The 8627-nt window shown below is 35.7% G+C and overlaps 1 protein-coding gene and 1 pseudogene across 5 annotated transcripts in view; one reads left to right on the top strand and one right to left on the bottom strand.

The window, feature by feature from the left end:
- The window catches only part of LRRC63 (leucine rich repeat containing 63), a 55677-nt gene that overhangs the window by 14865 nt on the left and 32185 nt on the right, over nt 1-8627 (top strand). The gene's annotated exons all lie outside the window — the stretch shown is intronic.
- LOC102474342 (coiled-coil-helix-coiled-coil-helix domain-containing protein 2 pseudogene) lies at nt 6816-7275 on the bottom strand (annotated as a pseudogene).

Genomic DNA, 8627 nt, shown 5'->3' with positions numbered 1-8627 from the left:
ACAATCCCTTCTCCTCCATTCTCCTCTAGGGATCTTGGGCACACATGCACACGCACCCGGCGTGAGTTTAAGTCACTGGGTCCGGGACTTGAACTGCGGTCGACTATGTGGGAGTCCAGCGACATAGCCATTACGCTAACTGCTGGTCCCTGAATAAATAAATTTTAAAAAAATTAAAAATTAAAAGTAGTATCCATTTAAAAAAAATTATTTATTTAATTTATTTATTTGGGTTTTTTTTGGAGATGTTTTTGCTATAGGGCACATGCACTCGCCGGAAATACAGAGAGAGACAGAGAGACAGAAAGCAAGAAATCCCCCCCCATGGGGGATGGCCATGCCACAATCCCTTCTCCTCCATTCTTCTCTTGAGATCTTAGGCACACACGCACATGTGTCTGGCATGAGTTTAAGCCACTAGATCTGGTACTCGAACCACAGTCGACTACATAGGAGTCCAGTGACATAGCTATTACAACATACTAAGTATGATAAGAGATGCAGGATTCAGATTTATCTTATATATACATATAAAATGAATAATAAATATATATATGTGTGTGTGTATGTGTGTATATATACATATATATATATATATATCATATTTTTAAGTCATCCACAATCTTTGACCTTTGTGCAAAATCTAGTATTATTAAAGAAATGGTAATAGTGTCCATTTATTAAGCATCCACTATGTGCTAAGTAAATGTTACTCATGGAAGTTACAATTCTGTGGGACCAGCAGATGGAATAGTGGTTACATCACTAGTCTAACGCATGGCTGACAACAGTTTGAATCCTGGAACCCAGTGGCTCAAAAATCACACCATGTGGGTGTGCGTGCACACTCACTATTCCAGGAGAAGAATGGAGAAGAAAGGTTTGTGATGTGGCCATCTCCCCTCCCACACTGCGGGGAACATGTCTGTCTCTTTCTCTCTCCATGGTGTGCCTGTGCCCTAAGGTAAAAAATTTCTAAAAAAAAATAAAAAGGAAAAAAAAAAGAACTTTATATCTAGTAAAAAGATTCTTAAAAATACAAGGGAGAAATTATAATGTTCCCAGATGAACAAAAGCCGAAAGAGTTTGTCACTAGTATACCTGTCATGAAATAAATACTAATAGAATATTCCCCAAAATAGAAAAGTAAGATTACACCATGTTAAAAAAAACTTCTGCACAGCAAAAGAAACAATAATTAGAGTGAATCAACAATCCTCAGAATGGGAAAATAGATGTTCAACTATGCCTCAGATAAGGGTCTGATAATCAGAATATATTGGGAACTCAAGAAGCTCAAATTAAAGCCTTAAAAATAAATAAAGAACTCTAGTAAAGGTAACTATATAGGTAAACTTAAAAGTCAGTATTACTTTATTTTTGGTTTGTAATACTTTTTGTATTTTCTGTATTATTGAAAAGACAAATGCATAAAGTCATTATAAATCTATGTTAATGGACACACGGCTTATAAATATTTTATTTGTGACAAAACAGGGGAGATGGAGAAAAACATCAATTTCTTTGTGCTATCAAAGTTAAGTAGGTATCAATCCACACTATATTGCTATAAATTTAGAATGCCAATTGTAATCCTATAATTGTATAGGGTTAATTAATAATTAATTAATAATTGTAAGCGCTAATACAATAATCTTAAAAATATACACAAAAAAGGAAAGAGAAGAGAATCGATGTGGCATATTATAAAAATTATTTAAACACACGTGAAAAAACAGCAATAGAGGAAATGAAGCAGAAGAATGACAAAGTATTCTGGAAAAGGCAAAAAACTATGAAGACAGTAAACAGGTAAGTGACAAGGATGAGAAGGAAGGGAGGGAATGATGAATAGGAGGAGCACAGGGGATTCTCAAAACAGTGATTCTGAAGGATATTGTAATGATAGATGCATTGCTTTATATATCTTTAAAAACACATAGAATGTACAGCACAACATGTTAATTCTAATGTAAACTGTAAAGTTGGATTGCTAATGCTATGCTAGTGTTGGGTTATTAATTGTAACAAGTATACCATATTGCTGTGTGGGATATTTATGCCAGAGGAGGCTATGGGGATGTGTGGAAAGGGCTACAGGGAGAAGAAAGATCTCAAATTAATAACCTAACTTTATACTTTAAGGAACCTGAACAAAAAGAGCAAACTAAAGTTGAAGCTAGTAAAAAAATAAAGAAAAAAAGATTTGTGAAGATATAAATTAAATAGAGGATAGAAAAACAGTAGAGGGTTGTTGAACAGTGAAACTAATAGAAGATTCTTTGAAAAGATCAACAAAACTGACAAATATTTAGCTAGACTAAGACAAAAAAAAGAGAATACACAAATAACTGAAACTAGAAATGAAAACAGACATTACTACTGGCCTTATAGAAATAAAGATGATTTTAGGAGACTACTATAAACAATTACATGCTAATGAATTACATAACCTAGAAGAAACGCAAAAAAGTTCTATAAAAACACAAATCACTAACACTCACTAAAAACAGATAGAAATCAGAGCAGATCTTCAATAAGAATAAAGCAAGACAAAAACACAAGAAAATAGCAGATTAATGCTTCTTTTTTTTAAAAAAAATTATTTTCTTTTTACATCAATTATTATTATTATTGTTGTTATTTATACAGTCAATCATTATACATTACTCCGTTTGTAAAGAGATTTTACACATGATATATGCCACATGGCAGGCGAGTTAAGAACACTATACATGACATCACCAACAGACAGCAAACCATATCTGTGTTCCACAAATGTCTTACTTCTCCATTTCCCCCCAAATTTCCCTTCCTGCACGCTCTTCCCCTCCCACACTCTCTTTCCACTTTGTCACCAGTGTCCATAACAATTTTGAATGATTTTATGTCCTCCAGTCTTTCAGTTTCTACCATAGAGTGTAGATAGTCGCTGTATGTCAAGTGGAGACATACAATGTTTTTGTTTTGTAGCTTGAATTGCTTCATTCAGCAATAAATCTTCCATGCCCGGGTCCTCTTTTTATGGCTGAATAGTATTCCATGGAGTATATGTGCCACACTTTTTCAATCAATTCATCTGTTTGTGAGCATCTGGGTTGGTTCCATATCTTAGGAATAGTGAACAATGCCACAATAAATATAATCATGTGAGCACTTTTCTGACAGTGTTCTCCTGTCCTTTGAGTAGATACCCAGGAGTGGAATTGCTGGATTATGTGGTAGTTCTATTTAAGGTCTTTTAGGAACCTCCACATTGTTCTCCACAGCAGCTGGACCAATTTATATTCCCACCAACAATGTAGGAGAGTTCCCCTTTCACCATATCCCTGTCGGCACTTACCATTTTTTGTTTTATTAACCTTTGCCATTCTGACTGGGGTTAGGTGATGTCTCATTGTGGTTTTGATCTGCATCTCCCTTATGATGAAGGTTGTTGAGCATTTTTCACATGCTTTTTGGTTGTTCATATGTCCTTTTTAGAGGGCCGTTTATTCAGCTCATTTTCCCATCTTTTAATTGGGTTAATAGTTTTCTTCCAGGTAAGCTGCCTGGGTTCCCTGTGTATTCTGGTTTTCAGTCCCTTATCTGAGGTGTAGTTAAAAATTCTCTCCCATTCTGAGGGTTGTTGATTCACACTAATTACTGTGTCCTTTGCTGTGCAGAAATTTCTTAATCTGATGTAATCTTACCTGCCTGTGCTTTAGGGTCTTGCTTAAGAAGTCTTTGCCTACCCCAATGTCTCCCAGAGTTTCCTCAGTGTTTTTCACCAGTAGTTTTTAGTTTGCAGTCTTAAGTTTAGACCTGTGATACACTTTTGGTTGATTTTTGTGAATAGTGACAGGTAGGGGTTCAGATTCATCTTTTCACAGGTTGATACCCAGTTTTTCCAGCACCATTTGCTAAAGAGGTTTTCCTTTTCCCACTGGATTTACTGGTAGCCTTTGTCAAAGGTGAGTTGGCTGTGTGTTTTGGGGTTTATTTCTGGGGTCTCGTCTCTGTTCCATTAGTCTTCATGTCTGTTTTTATGCCAATACGATGCTGTTTTGATTATCACAGCTTTGTAATATATTTTAAGGTCAGGAAGAGAGATGTCACCCAGTCCATGAGGTTTTCCTTTTCCCACTGGATTTACTGGTAGCCTTTGTCAAAGGTGAGTTGGCTGTGTGTTTTGGGGTTTATTTCTGGGGTCTCGTCTCTGTTCCATTAGTCTTCATGTCTGTTTTTATGCCAATACGATGCTGTTTTGATTATCACAGCTTTGTAATATATTTTAAGGTCAGGAAGAGAGATGTCACCCAGTCCATTCTTCTTGCACAGGATAGCTTTAGCAATACATGGATTTTATGATTCCAGACAAATTCTATGATTGTCTTTTCTAGATATGTGAAGAATGTCTCTTGTAATTTCATAGGGATTGCATTAAATATGTAGATTAATTTAGGTAGGATTGTAATTTTGATTATATTAATTCCCCCAATCCAGGAACAAGGGACATCCTTTCACTTTTTTGTGTTCTTTTTTATTTCCTTTTTATTATTTTCATAGTTTTCCTTATAGAGGTTCTTAACTTCTTTGGTTAGTTTTATTCCTAGGTATCTAATACTTTTTTTGGCTATAGTAAATGGAATTACTTTCTTCAGTTCTGTCTCTGTCTGCTTGTTGTTTGTATATAGAAATGCTATAGATTTTTGTTAGTTAATTTTGTATTCTGCCACTTTACTATATGGATTTATTACTTTGAGAAGTTTCTAAGTGGATATTATTGGGTCTTATGTATATACAATCATGTCATCTGCAAACAGGATAATTTCAACTCTTATTTTCATATTAGAATGTCTTTTATTTTATTCTCTTTTCTGATTGCAATGGCTAGGACTTCCAGTACTATATTGAATAGGAGTGGAGAGAGTGGGAAGCCTTGTCTTGTACCAGTTTTCAGTGGAAAATCTCTTAGCTTTTCCCCATACAGTATTAATGTTAGCTATAGGTTTTTCATAGATGGCTTTTAGTATACTGAGAAAGAATCCTACTGTGCCAATTTTACTGAGATTCTTGATCATGAAGGAATGTCGTATTTTTTCAAACACTTTTTTTGCATTGATTAAAATGATCATATGTTTTTAATCTTTCTTTCTGTTAATATGGTGTATTAACATAATACATTTATGGTTTTGTGTATGTTGAGCCACCCTTGCATCCCTCAAATAAAGCCTACTTGGTCGTGATGAATAACCTTTTTTATATGCTGTTGAATATGGTTAGCAAGTACAAGACACTCAACGAGATTGAGAATTTTTGCATCTATATTCATCAGGTATATAGGTCTGTAGTTTTCCTTTTTCATCATATCCTTATCTGTTTTGGGAATGAGGGTGACAGAGGCTTAACAGAATAAATTTAGAAGGGGTCCTTCTTTGGGATCTCTAGAAAGAGTTTGAGTAGAATGGGGTTACCTCTTCTTTAAAAGTATTGTAAAATTCAGCAGTGAAGTCATTGGGACATGGACTTTTCTTTGTTAGGAGGTTATTTATTACTGAATTTATTTATTACTGATTCAACCTCATTTCTTGTTACGAGTCTATTCAGGCTTTCTATGTCCTCCTGAGTTAATCCTGGTAGATTATATGTGTCCAGAAATTTGCCCATCTCATCCAGGTTTTCTTCTTTTTTGATGTATAGTCACTCATAGTATCCTCTAATGATGTTTTGTATTTCTCTTATGTCTGTTGTAATGTTGCCCCTTTCATTGAAAATTTGATTTATCTGGTTCATTTCTTCTTCTTAATTAGTCTAGTTAGTGGTGTGTCAATCTTGTCTATCTTTTCAAAGAACCAACTTTGCTTTCATTTATTTTCTGTGTAGATTTTAAATTTTCTATTTCATTTATTTCTGCTCAAATCTTTATTATTTTTTGGATGTTTTTGTTGCTGTTTTTCTAATTCCCTGAGGCATGATGTTAGATTGTCCTTTTGCCACCTTTCCATCTTTTTCTTATGCACACTAGTTGCTATGAACTTCCCTCTTATGGCTGCCTTTGCAGTGTCCCATAGATTATGGAAGCTCATGCACTCATTATCATTTGTTTCCATGAATCTTTTGATTTCAGTCTTAATTAATCTCTTTGGTAGTCATGAAGTCATTCAGAAGGAGGTTATTTAGTTTCCATGTACTTGTGTATTTTTGAAGGTTTTTTCTGAGATTAATATCAAGTTTAATTCCGTCATGGCCATAGAAGATGGATATAGTTTCTATGCCTTTGAATCTGTAAAGGCTAGTTTTGTGCTCTATCATGTGGTCAATCTTTCAGAAGGTACCATGCGAGACTGAGAAAAATGTATATTTTTTGTTTTTTGGGTAGAAAATTCTATAGATGTCTGTCAAGTCCATCTGATTTTCTTTGCTTATTTTTGTCTCAATCTGTCTCAAAGAGATGATGGAGTGTTGAGATCTTCAACAAATAGTGTGTTATAGTCTATCTCTCCTTTTAGATCTCGCAACAATTAGTGTATTACAGTCAATCTCTTTTTTTCCCACAAAATTGCTTTATTCTAATTAACTCATTAAACAATTCTAACAACTGGTTTAAGAAAGTTACACAATTATCTGTCCAGCCCCAGATTCTACATCATTTCAGTGAACTTCCTCACAGAATAATATCCTCTTTCATTGTAATTCTAAAGGAAACTACTGATAACAGAAGATGTTTAACTGATAATTTTACACTTTATAATGTCACTGTCAATTATTTGTTCACACTAAATTAACTTGGTCATGAGAGTTGACTTCTTATTTCTTCAGTATGAATAACTTGATTAGGATGATCCATGTGCAAATCTGCACTGTTTCAGCACCTCACTGAAACACTCACAGAGGTTAATGTAACTCTGGTTCTGGGCACACTCCAAAAACTTTTATCTCATAGTGGCAAGGTCCAAAATGCTGCTGCTGCTCATGTGCTGGCTGAGTTCCCTGAGGCTCCTGGTAAGTGATGTCAGGCCTAGAGGGCTCAGCTTTACTTCCTCCACTGAAGCCCCCAGTGATGGCAGGCCCCAGTGTGTGTCCCACAGCAGAGCCCACAGCTACACCAGCTGCAGTGGTTGCCATCTGGGCCATCAGACCTGGCTGCTGCTGTGTAGCAGCAGGAGAGCCAACTGCAGATGGTGGGGCCACTACAGGTGGCTGAGCTGCTGGCCTGGGGGCAGCTCTCATCTGAGGTGCCTGGCTGGCGGGAGGGGCCATGCAGGAATTGTGACTTCTGCTTCCATGCAGCATTGCAAGCACATGGAGGCTCAACCAGATGTGTGAAATGCTGAAAATAACAGGACAGCTCAGTCTATCTCTCTTTTTAGATCTAGTCTAGCGTGTTACAGTCTATCTCTCCTTTTAGATCCTTTACATATTTGGATGCTCATGAATTGGGTGCATAGATATTTATAAGCAGTATATCCTCTTGATTAATTACCCCTTTTACTACTATATAATGTCCTTCTCTGTCTCATCTTATGGTTTTGATCTAAAAACCTATTTTGTCCAAAATCAGTATGGTGATTCCTGAGCTTTTTTGGTTTCCATTTGCATGCCTTTTTCAGCCCTTCACTTTTAATCTATGTATTCTTTATCCGTTCAGCCAGTCTGTGTCTCTTGATCAAATAATTTAATCCATTATGATTCAATGTTATTATTGATATTTCCAGACTTTTCCCTACCATTAAGTTTGGTTGTTTTTTGTTCTCTTCTCGCTGTCTGTCTTCCTTTAGTCTTCTTGGTATAGTACTCCTTTCAGAATTTCTTGAAGAGCTGGTCTTGTGTTGGTAAATTCTTTCAGGTTTTGTTTACCTGAGAACATTTTTAGCTTCTTCTCCCATCTGATGGATAATCTTGATGGATATAGTATTCTTGGTTGAAATGTTTTTCATTGAACACTTTGAATGTATTCCCCCATTCTTTCCTTGCTTGCATTGTATCTGATGAGAGGTCCGGTGTTAGTCTGATGGGATAGCCTTTGTAAGTGGCTTGATGTTTCTCTCTTGCCAATCTTAGTATCTTGTCTTTGTCTGTGGTTTTCTCCAATCTAGCTATCATGTGCTGTGGAGAGGATCTTTTTTGATTGATTCTTTGGGATTCTTTGCATTTCTTGGGTCTGAATTTTGAGTGCCTCTCTAGACTTGGAAAGTTTTCTTCCAGGATTCCATGGAATAGGTATTGATATGCCCTTCTTAGTTTCCTCACCTTCTGGGATGCCATTTATTCAAATGTTTCGGGGTTTCATGTTGTCTAGTATATCCTGTATATTATTCTGAGTTTTCTTGACTGTCTACTCAGGATTTTTTATCATTTTATTCTAGGTCAGAGGTTTTGTCTTCTACTTCTGAGATTCAATCTTCTATATGGTCTAACCTGCTTTTAATACTTTCATGGGTGGTTTTGATTTCCTGTACTATAGCCTTTATATCTAACAGTTCTGTTTGATTCTTTTTTATGGTGTCCAATTCTTCTTTCATATCATGGAAAGACTTCCTCATCTCCTGGAACTCAATGTCTTTTTGCTTTTGCATCTCACAGAGTTTTGTTACCGTAAATATTCTAATTCTCTTTCTGACATTTTGGTAATATCCTCTAATTTT

The sequence above is a fragment of the Tupaia chinensis genome, unplaced genomic scaffold (assembly GCF_000334495.1).
Source record: "Tupaia chinensis unplaced genomic scaffold, TupChi_1.0 Scaffold142211_1, whole genome shotgun sequence".
Lineage (NCBI taxonomy): Eukaryota > Metazoa > Chordata > Mammalia > Scandentia > Tupaiidae > Tupaia > Tupaia belangeri.
The sequence above is the reverse complement of the archived record's forward strand: the minus strand, read 5'-3'. Positions and strand labels throughout refer to the sequence as shown.